Source organism: Dasypus novemcinctus, chromosome 23 (genome assembly GCF_030445035.2).
Source record: "Dasypus novemcinctus isolate mDasNov1 chromosome 23, mDasNov1.1.hap2, whole genome shotgun sequence".
Lineage (NCBI taxonomy): Eukaryota > Metazoa > Chordata > Mammalia > Cingulata > Dasypodidae > Dasypus > Dasypus novemcinctus.
Window position 1 is genome coordinate 66,708,039 of NC_080695.1, and position 17,459 is coordinate 66,725,497.

Consider the following 17,459-nt stretch of genomic DNA (forward strand, 5'->3'; position numbering starts at 1 on the left):
CTCTTCACCTCTACAAGGGCAAACTTCTGGAAGAGATGGTGCATTAGTTTATTAGGGCTGCTATAACATTTCACCACTCACTGGGTGGCTAAAAAAGAACAGAAGCCCTCATCCAAAGTGCCATGTTCTCTCAGAAACCCTAGGGAAGGCTCTTCCAGCCTTGGGTGGTGGCTGGCCATCCTTGGCATTCCTTGGCTTGTAGATTCATCACTCCAGCCTCTGTTTCCATCCTCCAATGTCCTCATTTTCTCTGTGTCATCTCTTCTTCTTTTAAGGACACCAGCCATTGGATATAAGGTACATCCTAATCCAGGATGACCTCATCTTAACTATTACATTTGCAAAGACCCTATTTCCAAATAATGTCACATTCTGAAGTTCTGGTGGACATGGGTTTTGGGGTGCACCATCCACCCCGTCATAGATGATATGGGATTCATTAACCTTTATCAACAATTAACCAAGAGTCTACTCTACATCTGGCATATGTGTGAGTCATGCTCCGTGCTATTAAAGGAGGTCTGGGGAGTGGATGTGGCTCAAGCAGTTGAGCACCTGCTTCCCACATGGGAGGTCCTGGTGTCGGTCCCCAGTGCCTCCTAAAAACAAAAACAAACAACAAGCAAACAAAAAAACAAAATAAAAAACAAAAAAACAACCCAGGGAAGCCGATGCAGCTCAATGACTGAGTGCTGGTTTCCAGCAAATGAGGTCCCAGGTTCAATCCCCGGCTCCCTGGTACCTCAAAAAAAAAAAAAAAAAAAAAAAATCTGGTTGGGGAAAGAGGTAAGAAAACAGGTCATAGATTGTAATTTGGAAATACCATAATAGAAGATGGGAGAAGGCAATGGGAAAACACAGCAGAGTCCTGGTAGAGCCTAGCAGTTCAAGGAATGGTCAGAGGCTGGGTGGGGCAGGCTTAGTACAACCCAGAGATGAAGAAGAGGGTCTTTCCTTGAGTGCGGAAGAGGATCCCTGAAAGGCTGGAGGGGGGACATGCCAGCTCTTGGATAGCACAGTGCTGGGGCAGAAGAACAGATGCCAGATGCAGGGCTGGACAGAAGGGCACACAGCAGCTCTCTAAAGGACAGCTCGGTACAGTAGTCTCTAAAGCTATGTCCACTGGCCCCTGGGATCAGAATAGGAGATAAATGTGTTAAGGTTCCTTTCAACTTGGCATTACTTATATTTTGCCTGGGTACTGCTTTATCGTGGGAGACTGTCCTGTGTGTTGTAGGATGTTCAGCAACATCATTGGCCTCTACCACTAGATGCCAGTAGTAGCATCTTTTTCCCAGTGGTGATGACCAAAAATGTCTCTTGACATTTTGACATGGGGAAAAGCCACCCTTAGTTGAGAGCCCCTGGAATAGAGAGATGAATTAAACAATTAGTTTTAATTTAGATCAGTAAATATTTAGGAGACACCAACTCCAAGGTGGGCTCTGTGAGAGTGCCAAGAATTCAGAGATGAAGAAAGCCCCCATCCCTGTCCTCAAGGAGCTCCAATTCTATGGGACCAGCTTGCCATACACTTCAGACACTGCCGATGTAGCCCTTCTCTTTTACTTCACAAGAAACAAACAAACAAAAGAGTTTCTGGAGGTTAGAGTGTGGTTATATAAGCTAACTTGATTTTTTATGCATACAATGTTATTTCAAATTATTTCAAAATAAAGCCACATTTCCACAGGCCAGAGTCTATTTTCCCATAATTTTCTCCCAGCATCGTTTACCCTGTATAGTTTATGAGTTTCAGTGTTATTATGAGTTTTCAACAATCATTAGGTAGTGCCTGTAACATAATTGAATACAATTTTATTACTCCAGTGAACAGACATAAATATTTAATCCTCCTGCTCTGCATGACAATGTATATTTTTGAACTAATAAATTGTTTTATTGGGTTGCCCATAGGATGGGCACCTTCTGCCGATCTGCTTTGACATTTTCTCCAATGTTGGATGAACTACATTAATACTGCTTATTAAAAAAAAAAAGGACAGACAAGGGGAGAGTCAAGGTGAAGTGCAGCAGAAACCAGGAACTGAGGTGGTGCAATTGACAGGGAACCTCTCTTCCCATCAGAGGTCCCCAGGATTGAATCCTGGTGAATCCTAGAGGAGAGAAAATGAGAAGAGAAGACAATACAGACAGCAAAAACAGCAAGGTGGGAGGAGGGGAAGGGGGAAAATAGATAGATAGATGATAGATAGATAGATAGACAACACACACAATACTGCTTATAATTCTACTTTTTTTTTTTTTTAATGATAAGGCAAACTGCTCCATCCAAGGTGGAGTAGCAGGTGGAGTTTTGTTCACTGCTCCTGATTCTATTGGGTGGTTCTTCTGGCAAGAAAAAGGCATGCAATTTCCTCAAAATAGTGCAGGAGGGCCCTTCATTGGGGTCCTTGGCGAAGCTCATTCTAGAAACACAAGGGCAGAGTGAAGCATCGATGTCACTTTGGAAGAAGCCTGTACGCATTGACCTCATTTCCAGGGAACAGCAATCTAAACTTTCCAGGGAACGGTAATCTAACCTTGCCTGAGAGGCCAGGGGATAAACATACAGCCCTTGGCTATTAATAACAAGATGCAGAAACAGCGTGTTCTCCAGGTAGGGGCTGGCTGGGTCTGTGGAAGATACCATTTCCATTTCCATGTGAAGAAGCCGCAGGCATTTATGAACTTCTTCTAATATGGATGATTAACCTGCTGTCTGTCTTGTTTTCCTTTTTGGTGGTGAAGGGGGATGGTGGTGTTAACCAGGAAAGAATCTGAATAAACACAAAGTTTAACCTGCTAGCTCTAGGAAAGTATAGCCAACGACTTTTATTTTTGCAAGCTACAGTTGCATCAGTTCTCTAGGAAGCAATGGCTAAGATACACTTGCTAAAATATTTAGCAAAAATGAATGAACAAGAAGTGTTTGACGGTGTTTATGTGTGATGAATCTGGACTCAGATGGGATCTCCCTTCATAAGGCTTTCATGCTAATGTGATAGAGGTGCAGTTAACGTTGGGGTTTAAGATAGATTTAGGGGATTTGAATCTCTGGACCGACAATGTGATAACCAGGTCCTGAGCCTCAACAGACTCCAGCACCTACAATCTGATTTATTGGACTTACCACACTCAGCTAAGATGGAGTTGAAGAAGGACAACCACCACACCATGGAGCCTAGAGTGATTACAACTGAAAATGGGAGGATAGCATCCAGCATCCAGGTGGAATCTGAGCCTCCTCTTGACATAGAGGTGCAATGGACACTACCAATCCAATGTCCACAAAGAAGAGGTGGCATTGGATTGGGAAAAGTGGACATGGTGGAAGATGGGTGTGGGGAAAGGCAGGAAGAGATGAGAGGTGGAGGCGTCTTTGGGTCATGGAGCTGCCCTGGATGGTGCCTCAGAGGTAATCACCGGACATTGTAAATCCTCACAGGGTCCACTGGATGGAATGGAGGCGAGTATGGACCATGATGTGGACCATTGTCTATGAGGTGCAGAGGTGCCCAAAGATGTACTTACCAAATCCGATGGATATGTCATGATGATGGGAACGAGTGTTGTTGGGGGGGGAGAGGGAGGGGGGGTGGGGTTGAATGGGACCTCACATATATATTTTTAATGTAATATTATTACAAAGTCAATAATAAAATAAAATAAAAAAAAAAAAAAAAAAAAAAGAAGTGTTTGAACATACTGGCCAAATGCAAAATGCTAATGCTGCAAAATAGCCTTACTGGATTTTGTTTTTTTAAGGCAATGACTCCCAGGGAAGAAAGTTACCTCAAGTTTATTAAGTAATTCAATTTTGTACAACTTGGAGGATTCTTCTAACTCTTTTACCATGCTAACAAGCCCAGCACTTCTGACAGACCGGCTGCCACAAGATTCCATCCCTACTGCTTTTGTTTATACGGCAAATTGTAGTTTTGTCATTTGAGGGAATTGGGAGCGGGGGAATTTATAGAAAAGTGTAATAGAGAGAAACTTCACTGAACACAAAGCAAAAACAATTCCTCCCTACTAAAATTAACCACTTTGACTTCCTTCCCCTCAAGCTTCATGCAGAAAAAGTGGCCTCCACCAGGGAAGCAGGCCTTCCCAGCAGGTACAGAACAGCAGGTCTCCGTGCACAGAAGATGCCGAGGAGAAGAGAAGGAGCCTGAGGAGAGGTTTCCCCGAACAGTAATCAGGCCCAAGATGGATGGGTTTCATAAGCTTCCCACTCGAGCCGCCACACAGAGAAAAGGGTTCAACGGCAGACGTCGGTGGAAGGAAGAATCTAGAACATGCGCGCACATGCATAATTTATGTGGTGTTCCAAGGTGGTGTTTGATCCCACGTGCACACACATACACACACACACACACGTGAATCCTTCCTTTAGGCTTTAAAAAATTCATGAGAAAGATCTGCACGGCTAGGTGGGGAGGAGACAAATGAGAACATCCCACTTTTTAAGTTGGCTACGTCCCCAGAGAGTATCTGGTCCCTCAGGTCGGAGCCTTCACATGCTGTGCTGTGTGAGAGCGTGGCAGCCTTTGGGGATGCAGGCCTCATTTGTGAGGGTGTATCCCCAAAGCCCCAGCCTCCTTTAGGAACTAAACACCCTCTCCCGGAGGCTTGGCCTAGGAGCCAGTTCATGTCCAGCTGGCGCCAGCTTCTCTATGTGGCTTGAGTCATGTCCCCCAGAGAGACCTGGCCACGTCCCAGCCTCTGGTTCTGTGAATTGAACGTATTTGTAAGTGGGACCTTTAAAGGTGTGATTAAGATGAGGCCAATATGGAACACATAAGGCCTTATCCAATAAGCAGAGGAAATTCAGAGTAGAGAGAGGCAGGGAGAAAGAGAAAAAGAGAGAGAGGCAGGGAGAGAACACACCAAGTGAGAGGGGCAGAGGCCGAGTCGTGCCATCACAAGCGAAGCAACATCAGGGATTGCTGGCCACACACCAGAAGCCAGGGGAGGGGCATGGACCGGGATCTTTTCTTTAAGAGGGAGCCTGGTCCTGCCGTGATGGCAGACCGCCAGCCTCCAGGACTAGGAAACAATGAATTTCTGTTGTTCAAGCTTCCTGGTCTCTGGTACTCTGCTCCAGCAGCCCTGGCAAATGAAGACATTCTCCACGTAATGAACCCCCTTAGTTTTGCCCTGTTGAAGATGCAACTTCTCTCCTTTGGCTTAAAAGCAGTGTCCTCCCCAAAGCACTCAGCCTCCTCCTTCTCCCTCTTCCCGCTGCCGTGCTCTTCCCCAGCTCCTCTGTGTCCTCTCTGCAGCCCTTGGAAACGTTCTAAAAGGAGTCTCTCTCCTTGTGCCTTAGGCGAAGACCCGCTTGGACTTCCCAAGGAAGAGTCCGCAGGGCGCATCAGTACAGGCTAGCTGAAACCTCCCGCCTGCTTCTGTGCTAGGTTGTCACAGGCTCCCTTTCTGAAATGCCCATGGACATTGCATCTGATCCAAAGGAAGAGGGGTTCCTGTGTGTCATGTGTCTACTCCACAAGCATCCACTGACCATGAGGCCTTGGGACTTCAAAGACAAATGAGCAGGGTGGGCTTTAGTGAGCTTTTGAAAATGTAAATGGGCTTCTAGAACCCACCTCTTTGCTGGACTCTGTGCTTTGGTTTCCCACAGCCTTTGCTGCCTAAACACCTGCATCCTTAACCCAGGCTGGAAGGCCCTGGGCTTGGGTGCTGGTCACCTCTCTGACCATCTGTAGCCCTTCTCTCCACTGAGCCTTCTTGTTCCAGCCATACTGGCTTCTGAAATGCCTCACGAGCCCTGGAACCGCAGACCGTTCCCTCCATCTTCTCTCTTTGGACCAAGCCCACCTTTCTCATCACTGTTTCAGAGTCTGCTCCTCTGAGAAGTACCCGCTGAAAAGCTCGTCAAGATTCCATTTAAATAGCTCCTCACAGTCTCTGGTTGCTTTTCTTTTTTTTTTAAGATTTATTTTTTATTTAATTCTCTCCCCTTCTTGCCCACCCCCCCAGTTGTCTGCTTTCTGTGTCCATTTACTGTGTGTTCTTCTGTGTCCTCTTAGATTCTTGTCAGTGACGCCAGGAATCTGTGTTTCTTTTTGTTGCATCATCTTGCTGCATCTATGTGTGCAGCACCATACCTAGGCAGGCTGTGTTTTTTCTCATGCAGGGCGGCTCTCCCTACAGGGCACATTCCTTGTGCATGGGGCTCCCCTACACAGGGGACACCCCTGCATGGCATGGCACTCCTTGCACACAGCAGCACTGCACATGGGCCGGCTCACCACATGGGCCAGGAGGCCCTGGGTTTGAACCCTGGACCTCCCATCCATGTGGTAGGCAGACGCTCTATCAGTTGAGCAAATCCGCTCACTCCCCCCCCCCCCCCGGTTGCTTTTCATGGAGCAATCATCGCATCTCAAAGTTGTAAATTAATCACAGTGATTATTTTATTTAGGACTATCTCCCCTGCTACTCTGTAAACTCCACGACATTAGATGTAGAATCTATATCTTCAACACCTGACACATAGTAGGTGCTCAATAAATGTAGGACAAAGGAATGAATGAATGAACAAATGGAAAACCGAGTGCACAATCTGGTGGGCAATGCTAAATCCAGGCTGTGTACATTCCTCTGGCAGGGTTTTGAAGGTGTGCTGGGTGGAGGGGGTCTTTGGAAACCTGACTTTCCTCTTCTCCCCAGGCCTTTTCATTATGTCCACAAAGGCTTTCCTCTTGATAAAGTCAACATTTTGCTTGTTTGACAAACACAGAATCTCCAACCGAGTTTTACTGTGAAACCCATATTTAACTCTGAATGGCTTCCCATTGCGGCTGTAGGGGGCACATTTGAAACAAGAAGGGACTGCCGGGACAGAACCCTGGGGTCACATGGAATTTCACAGATTAATTGCCAAAAATTAAGATATCAAGAATCACATGATTCAGAGTAATTAATCTTCCGGCTCCTAAAATTCTGGGTTTCGAGTATGGCACCTGATTTTATGTAGACAGATATACGGAGACATCAAGTATGCAACTTTATATTTCCATATGTCAGATAAAGTACAGTCTTAAGCATATTCTGAATAATTCATTCAGGCAAAGGTCTGAGAAACAGATGTCAGTAACACAATGGTTCTGAAGGTGCCATTTTTCTGACATGGAAAAAAAAAATCTCTGCTTAGAAGCCAGATGGCAAATAAACCCCAGTTCATCACTTAGGCTCACACAGGGAAACCCAGCACATTTTTCATCAATTCCCACTTTATATTCAACACAGTAAATATAACAGTGAAGTATTACATCTCTTCTTTCTCGATCCATCTCATCCACAAGTGTTCATCTCTACTGGGTCTAGAGCAGTGTTTATTCCAAATAAGCAAATGAGCTTCCATGTAACAAATTATCTCTTTGCAGAAACAACAGAAAATTCTGTAAGCTCAACTGTTTTAGTTTATTGAACATTGCCAGAAACAGATTTTGTAAAAATGTCTATTTCCCCCTTCAGTCTCTCACAGCATAACTGAGTAACGGAGGAATCCACTGTGGATACAAAAACCTTATCTGGATTCGCTCCAAGTTCTCGGTTGAGGGTTATGGTCTAAGCATGAGTCTCAGGGTTAGCCCCTGCAAGACACCGTTTAACCTCTTAGACTCTTGAGGATTGTGATCCATACAGGGATGCCCCATTTAGTCTCTTGACTTTATTTCCAGGGTGAAACTTCTCCTGACTGGAAGTGTTGTTAAAATGGGCTGAAGGGGAGAGATGGACTTGGTGGAGGAGATGACGTAGTGAGTCCACCCTCATTGGACTTGAGCTGGATTGCTCCTCCTTGCTTTCCTTCTTCCCTTAGTTTCTTCTTCCTGTCTATAGGTACTGACACCCATGTTCAACCCTGGAGTGGGAGAAGTACAGGAGACCACCTGATGGGGAAGACAGAGTCTATCTGTGGATAATTTACAATAAAGGGCTGTGAGTGGCGAGCCGCCAGGTATGGAGGTGGTCAGTTTGGATAACGCGTCAAACTGAACACTCACTCACTGCGATGGTGCAAGCAAGAGCAGAAAGAGAGCTGCTGGCTCCCAGTGCTGCATACCATTTTCCCCCAGGGAATGGCACCTGGAAAAGGTCAGAAGGATGCAGCACACATGGGGGAATTGCCTCACTGCCAAGAGCCCTAACGAAGGCTTCCTGCCTCTCTATGACCCCGGGGGCCAGCAGCAGGGAGAGGGAGAAGGCCGGAGTGGAAAGGTACTGGCCCAAAGTGGAGAAAATCCCTCCGCCAAGCCTCTGAACAAGGAATGGAGGTACCTGGGCTAGGAATGGAGCTATGTGTACAAGCATGGCTGGGCAGGCAGTGGTGGGGACTGGGTCCTTACCTGCAAATCCCTCCGGAGAACTGCAGTGCACTGGCTAGGCACCCAGTCTACTGTGGGGAGGGCAGATTTATCCCATCAGGCCTGCAAGCAGAGCCTTGTGACTGCCTATGTCGGGCCTGAAAGGTCAGACTTCTCAGGGACCACAACTTAAAAACATAGCACCCAACTCTGCCTAAAGCCAGTGGATGGGAGGGATGTCAGGAAGGCTTTCTGGTCCTAATGAACCAGCTCAGGAAACTCTTAAATTGCATTCATTCATTCAGCAAATATTTTCATAGCAACCACTGGTGCAAGTTGGAGGGGCTTCTGCGTTGAACCAGATACCCAAGGCCACCGGTCCTCATGCAGCTTGGGCCATGGAGAGGAAGGCATGCTTTCAACAATAACACCATCGTAAGTGGATAGTTACAATGGCAATTATGTGCTTAGAAAAAAGAAGGGAGTGTAAGAGAACATGTGGAGGATACTAGTTCACATTAAGTGTAGGAGAATAGGCCTGAAAAATGTGGTACTGATTCTGTGACCTGAGGAATGAATGGCATGAGCTGTGTGAGCTGAGGGCAGGGGGAGTTCCAGGCAGAAGGAACAGCATGTGCTGCACCACTGAGCTCACTGGCAGAACTGTAAGAAGACTGCGGCGGCTCAAAACTCACGAGCAAGGCGGAGCAGCAGGTGAATGCGCAGAGGTAGGTAGGGCCATGTGGGGGAGTTTGCTTTTGTCTTCAAAACAACTAGAAACAAAGGCACGGCTTTAAGTGGGGTGGTGAGTGGTGGCAACACGATCCAATTTGTGTTCCCCCATGGGAACAAGGATGGAAAAGTGACCAGAGTGGCTACAGAAAGATCCAGAGAGGATTTTGAGGTAATTCAGGGGGGTATGATGACAACTTAGACTAGTATATTGTTGGAGGAGCTGGGGAGAATTAGACAAATTGAATATATATTTTATAATTGCAAGTTTGAACCTGCTTACACAGCAAGTGAATTATTCCCCGATATCTCCCAGTTTATCACACAGGCTCAGTCTAATGATAATAGCAATAATAACAACAACAACAACAATAAAACAAAACTGAACTCATATAAATATTCTACATGCCAGGGATTATTTTAATAGGTTTATGAATATTAACAAATGTAATCTTTACAACAACCCAAAGAAGTTGGTTTCACAAGTATCCTCATTTTATAAATAAGGAAACTGAAACAGAAAGAGGTTAAATAATTTCTCCTAAGATCACCCTGTTATTAAAGTTAAACATAATTCAAATGACTGGAGCCACACATGGGCAGAAAATTTCTCTTACTGCTAAATTCTCACCTGAATACTTGTATTATTCACTTACAAAATGCCAGTTCCTTTGGTATCCTATTGCAATTAGAAGTTTATATATTTCCAATATATACGTATCATGCAATTTGTTCATAACAAAAATTGCATGTGTGGTTGTGTGTGGGTATGATAATAAGCATTTAGCAAAAGGGTCAGCACGAAACAAAACCACCGTGGATCAAGTATTCACCATCCCAGGTAATTTGTAGATATAATTTCATTTACTACTCTATTAGGTAGACATTTTTATTATCCCCATTTTGCAGATGAGGAAAATGAAACTTGGAGGGCTCAATAATCCTGTCAGAGGTTCACAGCTGTTAAGAGATGGAGCTGGATTTCTCACCCAATATCTCTTTGACTGTAGACTCTTTTCTTTGCATCCAAGATGGCGTGGCAAGCAACAGACTCAGTGCTCCTGATAGAACAGAAAATGGTCACAAGCTACTGATTGAAGGCTGAAAAACTACAGAGCATCCATCCAGGCTTGGTGAGAACTGAAAGAGAACAAACACTTGGGGCAAGAGAATGCAGGGGCTGCCAAACAGAAAATGAAATTCAAGGAAGTCCACAGGCAGACGTGGGAAAGCACGCATGTACACACAGCAGAACAATCTCTTCCAGAAATCCATCCATTCATTTCAAATCGTCTGTTTCTCTTGATGTCACTCCCAATGATATGAGCAATTTATATGCTATGTAACTCTGACGGCAGAACCCGTGTTCTCTGTTTCCTTTGTGTCTGTAGTTTGTTTTTCAGTTTGTCACAATAAATCTTTAATATGGACTGAATTATGGGTGTTAAATAATTGATAGAGCTGATTCCAAAGGCTTCCTACAGCAGCTATATCACAAGCTGAAGCTGTGGGGGTTGGGGTACACTTAGTGTGCTTGCATTTTCCAGCCTTCACCCCTAATCCTCACTGCTAGTCCTCAACACACAAGGGAAGCCACATTCCATGATCCTGTCAATCAGATGGCAGCTTGGGCTTAGTCATTATCATGGCTGGATATAGATCTTTATTCCAAAGGGGTGATTATGGGTTCATACTCCATAAAGGACTGCGAGCATTCAGTTACTAGGTGCAATGCTGCAACAAGGTGAGATGAGATTTATTCACTCAACTCATTTTTATTGAATAGCTACCAAGTATCAAGCACGGAGTAAGCATCAAAAGCAGACATTGTTCCTTGCCCACATGGGAACCTGTGGTTTAGTAAGGTACTGATGGTAATTTTCTTAAAAGAACATCACAACCCAAATATAAAATTGTACCTGTTAAATGTTACAAAGGGAGAGAGACATATGCTGTGAGTACATATAGAAAGGGGATCTGGCCTTGTCAGAAATGAAGGATTGGGGGGACAGGAGATGTCTGATGTCTGGGGGACAGAAAGGACCCTAGGGAATTTGGAATGTAGAGTTGCAGGTGAGTGGTAAGCTTGACACCTGTTAGGCTGCATAAGATGCATTCAGGATTTTGCCTTTTTCATAGATGCACTATGAAGCCACATCATGTTTTAATCTGTGTAGGAACATGACCTGATCAATGTAAATTTATTCCATGATAGCTTAGCAGTCAAGAAGAGGGCTTTGGAAACAGCTGGCTTGTGTTCAAATTTCCTCTTTACTCTCCATCAGTGTTATTGCCCTGGGCAAGTTATTTTTCAGCTTTAGTTTCCCTATATGTCAAATAGGAATAGCCCACAGCTCCATTTTCCTCATCCAGGTGGTTGTCAGCACTTGGTCAGCAAATGGCTGGAAAGTTCAGTGCTTGGTGCTCAAGACTCCATGCAGGTGTGCTGCTGCTTTGCTGTTACCTTGTTGTCATTGTCATTTCCCACTAGATGGCTTGCCAGCTGCAATACCCTTTCTTTTGCTTCCTTTTACCGAATGTATTTTTGAGAAAATAGTCTGAATCCATCACCCATTTCTCACTACTCTTTCACTGATTCCTGCATTAGCTGCAATATGTTTTCTACCCCTACAAACTCATCTGGGCCTATGATCTCAAATACCTTCACATCCCACGAACATTTGTGGATCTTCAATCAATGCACAAAGCAATCAGTGGACCTAGAATTGACGTAGCATTAACTATTCACCAGGCACTTATCTAATAGACCCATAATAATGACGTTATATAGGATTAATTCTATCCAAGCAGTGTTCTCAAAATGGCATAGGAGAATAAGGGTCATTGATGCTCTTCATTTTACAGATGGGGAAACTGATACCAAATGTCTAAAGTCATACAGCTGGGAAGTGGCAGAGCTTGAATTTGAATCTGTTTTATGGCTCCAGAGAGCCCATCAATAGAGTTCATCTCTCTTTCCTTTACACACAGTCCACTTGTGTGTATTCTCATGGGTCTCCTTTAATTTTCTTTTATTTCCTCTCTCAGTTCTTCCCTTTTCCTCCTCCCACAAAACATGGTATCCCCAGGGACCCACAACTTGGGTCTTTTTATTATTACTATATTTTTATTCCCTGAGCATAGATCCATCCTCTTACCAATCACATTCAATTGCTTTGTAGAAGTCACTGGAGGGATGGGCAGTTTGTTAAATACATCCCTATTTATCCACAGGGGAGACAGAAATTTAGAGTAAGTAATGTATAGGCAGCAGAAAAAGGTAGACCAGTTGATTCTTCTATCCCCTGATATTCACAGGAGGAGACATGGCTCTGTATTTTCTTTAAAGCTACCCAGGGAATTATGGAAATTAGGAATCACTGGGATATATTCTTTTTGGAGTTTGGACTTATTTGATTCCTAAAATGTTACAAAAGTATGTGACATTGCTATGATATTGCACATTCTCTGATATGGTGCTTCTCTGAAACTAACTCACAAGGATGAAAGTACTAGGTTTTTAAAAATGGCATTAGATTAATCTAGGATCTTTTTGAAAATGTTATCTACAGTCAGCATTTTTTTCAGCAAAATAATTTTATTTCTAATGCATGGTACACATATACATCCAGCATGAGCTTATCTTGCACATCTATTCACAAACAACTTACAAATTACAACATCTGCTTTGATATTTACGCATGTACTAAAAGCTATCTGAGTTGAGATATGAAACATGCTTTTAGACAGATAACATGCTGAATATATGGGATTGGTCACAGCAGATTTTGCTTTAGTTAGATTAGTTCTAAAAAGTTAAAGCTTTGAAAAGCTATTACTTTTGCAACTAATACTTCCATATAAAAGAGTGCAGCAACATCATCTTGTATTGCAGATCAATTCCATTAGTTGTTCTGATGACCATTCATTTATACCAGTTGATTGTGTGCAGGCAGATTCACAAGGTGGTGGGAAAGCACCCATGATGGCTTAGCCGGGATTGGGCTCAAACTTGGAAGAATTGTCAGACACTGCTGTAGTCATACAACTCATTCCTTTTCCATTGGTTTTCTTAGTCACTAATGCTCTCTAATAGTTATAAGTGCTTTTAATAACATCAATCATAAAGGCCTTATCTTTAAAATCTACAGTGAGAGCAAACTTGCGCTCTAATATTCTATCAGGAACCTTAGACCTCTTAAACCAGTCCATAATACCTTCCACGTAGTCAGATTGTGGCTGGTTGATATCGTCAATATTGTAATAACTGACTGCATTAGGATCATCTGTGTTAATGACAATAACTTTACAGTCAGTTTCCCTTCATCAGGCACAGCCAATATGCCCCCAACTTTCACCCTGGCCGGCTCACCTCTTGCACACACCTTGCTTCAATTTTGAATACATCAATAGGGTCATTGTCATTATAATGACCAGTATGTTTGTCATTGTGTCTTGGGTCTTCCCAATCTGAGGGATGGTACCACAGCCCCAGATATAACCTTTATAAGAAAACACTTTTGCAACATGACACTTTTCATTTTTGCACATCCTTTTTAATTGAGTTTAAAGGATCCTTTACAGCAAACTTCATTTTTGCACAAGATTAACATGGTGCTTCAACCACTATGTGGAACACATCTGTATCTGCAGAAATTGAGTTATTATGAAATGGATATATAGATGATTGCTCTTTTTCATTTTTAAGGAAGATGCGCTATTCCATGGTGAAGGGCATGGCGCGCTCCTGGCTGCTGAAATCACTAGTGGTACAGGGGATGGGACACCTTCTTCCAGCCCCACTGCCACAGACTAGCCACCTTGCATGCCTACTGGCTGTCAGGGCTACAGTCAGCATTTTTAAGCTAGAAGTTTACAGAGTTTGTGAAAAGTCTTAAATAGACTGACATTTTTTTAGTGGTGATTTTTAGAGTTTTGTTAGTTCTGGAAGGGTGTGTGTTGCAAATTCTAGACAGAAAACATTTGGCAACACTGAGACATTTAATTTTAGCTGAGTGAGCCACATGTTACTTATGAGACAACTATTTTGAGAACTGCAGCAGAGAATTAAATCTGACACTCTTATTCTGGTCTACTACCTTTACTGATAAAATAAAATTACAAATACACAGGGAAAATGGTTTTTAAGGATACTAGAAAAAGATAAAGGGTATTTTCATCTAAACCGATGCAATCTGTTAGCAACTGTTTTTTTTTTTTTTTAATCTCTACTTAATTCATAAATATTTTAGTGGGATTTAATGTGTCAGTTTAAGGTTTCATAGTATTGCCTTCAGGACCCCAATGGCCACCATTTCCAGAAAGGCTTTCTGCCTTGGAGCACGCCTTGGAAGTACATCTAGGTGGGTGGGCAGGGCTGGGTTGATTGAAACATGAGGCAGACTTTTAGGCCTCACAGGAAGAGATGGCTGGGAAACAAGTTGAGGAAAGAGCACTCAGAGCTGGAGAAAAACCACTTCCTGCAGCTGGAGTAAAAGAGAGATTCAAATCGCCACCCACTGGGTTGACTCTCAAAGCCATCCAGAGCACAGCACCATGAAGGGATTGGGTCTCTCCCTTTATGTGAGCAGCTTTCCTCCTGGACTGTCAACCTGGTGATACACATAAAACTGGCTCATGGAAATATAGATGTCTTTGAAACTGTACGAGGATGAAGAATGATGGCTGAGATAGAAAATGAAGGGATGGGGAAACAGCTACCTTGGAGGAGAAAGGAGGGGGAGGAGGAGGAGAAGAAGGAGGAGGTGGAAACGAGAAAGGAAGTAGATGACAGATAGATAGATAGATAGAGCCAGAATTTCTAAGAGTGAGAGGAGCTATATCAAGGGCTTGTACTTGTATATCAGTGGAAGACATCACAGCACTTGCCTCTTACCATATTCTCTCTAAATCCATTCTGCGCCAGCCCTCTCTATCTGTGATCGGGCAGGGTATGTCCAGTTTAATTTAGGAAACTGAGGCAGTTTAATTTAGGAAAAGGAAAGGTGAGTCTAAGACCTGGCAGAAAAACATGGCTGTGAACAGTGCCCATGGGACCCCACATGGAGACCCTCTGAGGGAAAGACCACCAGCAAGAAGGCTGCCAGAAGGACCCTGCGAGACCCCGGCCATGAGACCCTCATTTGGAATGAGATTGGAATGAAATCTCTTTGGGGGTTAAGGAAAAGCCCTGGATATCCTCAAGGGACCTCACCATTGGCCCCCTGGGGAACAAATGTATGGGGAAATCAATCGGAACAGCAAATAGCTGGGGTCCCTCCCCAACATTGGGAAAGGGAGGAGTAAATGAGAGCTCAATAAAGATAGTCCCACAACCCCAAAATTCTCTCTCTGCCTAGAGGAGCCCGCATCTGCAGGTTCAAGCGTGTAATTCTGTTCTCTTCTCCCACTTCTCAATAAACTACCAGCCTAACTAAACCAGCATATTCTTAAATTCTTATATGTAACATAGCCAAGAACCTAGAAGAATCCATCATCCCCTGACTTCCCTGACTTCAGCCCTATCAGACTACCTAAACTATTCCCAAACACATTTGGTTCCATAGGCTATGTGGTATTAGGCATGCTTTTTGTCAGTGATTATTTTTTTTTAGATATCTGGAGGTCAGATTTGTCCTGAGAGGTTACCCTCACTTTGGTCTCCGTGGTTAAATGTAGAAGTCCAAATGCATCAGACATTTCATTGAAAATAGATCTTGGTTTCCACGTAGATAAACTGCGGCCTTGGTCTTCTCAGGCCTACGCTCTTTTGCAGGAGCAGGACTGTAGTTCTTTTTTATCACGTATAGACTTCTGAGAGGAAAATCCTAAAATTCTCTGGCCAACACTGGCTTGAGTCTCCAGGGGCTTGATTTGATTTGGGGCTATGTTCTGTGAACTCAGCATAGTTTCCTGGCTATCGGTACTTATAAAGGACCTCTACATCACACAACTACAAGGGTTGAGTTTATAGAAAAGAGCTTTTCCACGAATTGGGTAATTTCTGAGAAGATGAAGCATGCGGCTATGGAAAAGCCTCCCTTTTACCTTGTAGTTTAACAACTTGATGCCACTTTTAGATAAACTGCATAAATCTGAACTCGAGGACCCTTCTTATCCCAACTCCCAACAATTTAAAACAGAAAGGCAAGCCACCACGTTCTTCTGGAGGACTGGAAGCTCCTTCCCCAGTCCTAGCTTCTGCGTGTGTCCATTTCTCCTAAGCACCTCCCCCTCCCGCCCACCTGACAGAAAGCAAGCCACTCTGCAACTTGTGATGGGATCTGGGAGCCCAGGTGAGGTAGGCAGCTTTTGGTGAACTCCAAAGTGAAAGTCTGTGGAGTTCAGGGTCAAAGGAGCCAGCCACACACAAAGCCAGAATCATGGAGGAACAAAGGTTGCGAATAGGCAGAAGGAATGAGCAGAGAGAAATCAAGCAGATGAGCAGGGTTGTGCATAGAAAAAAGACCATGGGGTGGAGGTCGGGGGATGAGGGGGCGGGGCAGAGGGAGAGAGAGAGAGACTCTAAGAGTTTGTGTTTCTGACCTCCCTGCCTCTTCCAGAACTATTGCTACAGTGCCCATTGTACCTCACTTTCAGTCTGGACGTTGAAGAACTCGTTCCTGTGTCCTTACAATCAATCACCTTCCTTCTACCTTCTTTTTAACTGAGTTATTTTTACAGGTCCTGTTCCTTTACAATCCAAGACCCTTCTCTAAAATACAACCACGACAAGGTTTTATTGTTACAAACTTGAAGTAGCTCTCTAAGAGTATTGTTTGGCCAAAGAACTCCAATTTAAACCTTTGGATTGCTAAAGAGGACCTCCAAAGCTGCTGGGTCAGGGACTTGGACAGGATTTAAGTTGATTTAAAGGAAACAAAGACATGTGATCCATTCCTGCCTGCCTAGCAGTTCACATCCCCACAGTAGAAAATCCAGAGTAGGCAGCGTGAATGTTCTGTTTTGTTTTTTACTGTACGTGTAAGCCGGCTCAAAATGCAAATAGTAAAAAATGAGCAGCCATGGCTGCTTCTGAGAATATCAGTTTGCTGGGAAGAAAAGAAACAAGTAGCCAGGACAATCTGCCCCTTGAGTAGCCCTAACGTGTCTTACCCTTGCTGGCTCAACCATGACTCTACTTGGGGCAACAGGAGCTTGCTGAGATGCTAGATTGAAGACAGATTGCACTTCCGTAGAGTGTCACCTTTCATGTTCAGAGGAGTAAGAGTAAACCTTAAGTATGTTCAAGGAAAAGATTGCATTAACAATATTGTTTGCTATAAGTTACAGAGATTAAACAAGGAAAATACTGCTGCAGCTTCAGCAATTTGGAACAATGGTGTTGAGGAATTCCTTGCTCGAAGCACTGAAAGAACTTACCATTACAGATGA

The 17,459-nt window shown here is 43.8% G+C and overlaps 1 protein-coding gene and 1 pseudogene across 45 annotated transcripts in view; both read right to left on the reverse strand.

Annotated features, from left to right (window-relative positions):
- Window positions 1–17,459, reverse strand: part of RBFOX1 (RNA binding fox-1 homolog 1) — a 1,470,157-nt gene that overhangs the window by 701,274 nt on the left and 751,424 nt on the right. The gene's annotated exons all lie outside the window — the stretch shown is intronic.
- LOC139437477 (inorganic pyrophosphatase pseudogene) lies at window positions 12,945–13,923 on the reverse strand (annotated as a pseudogene).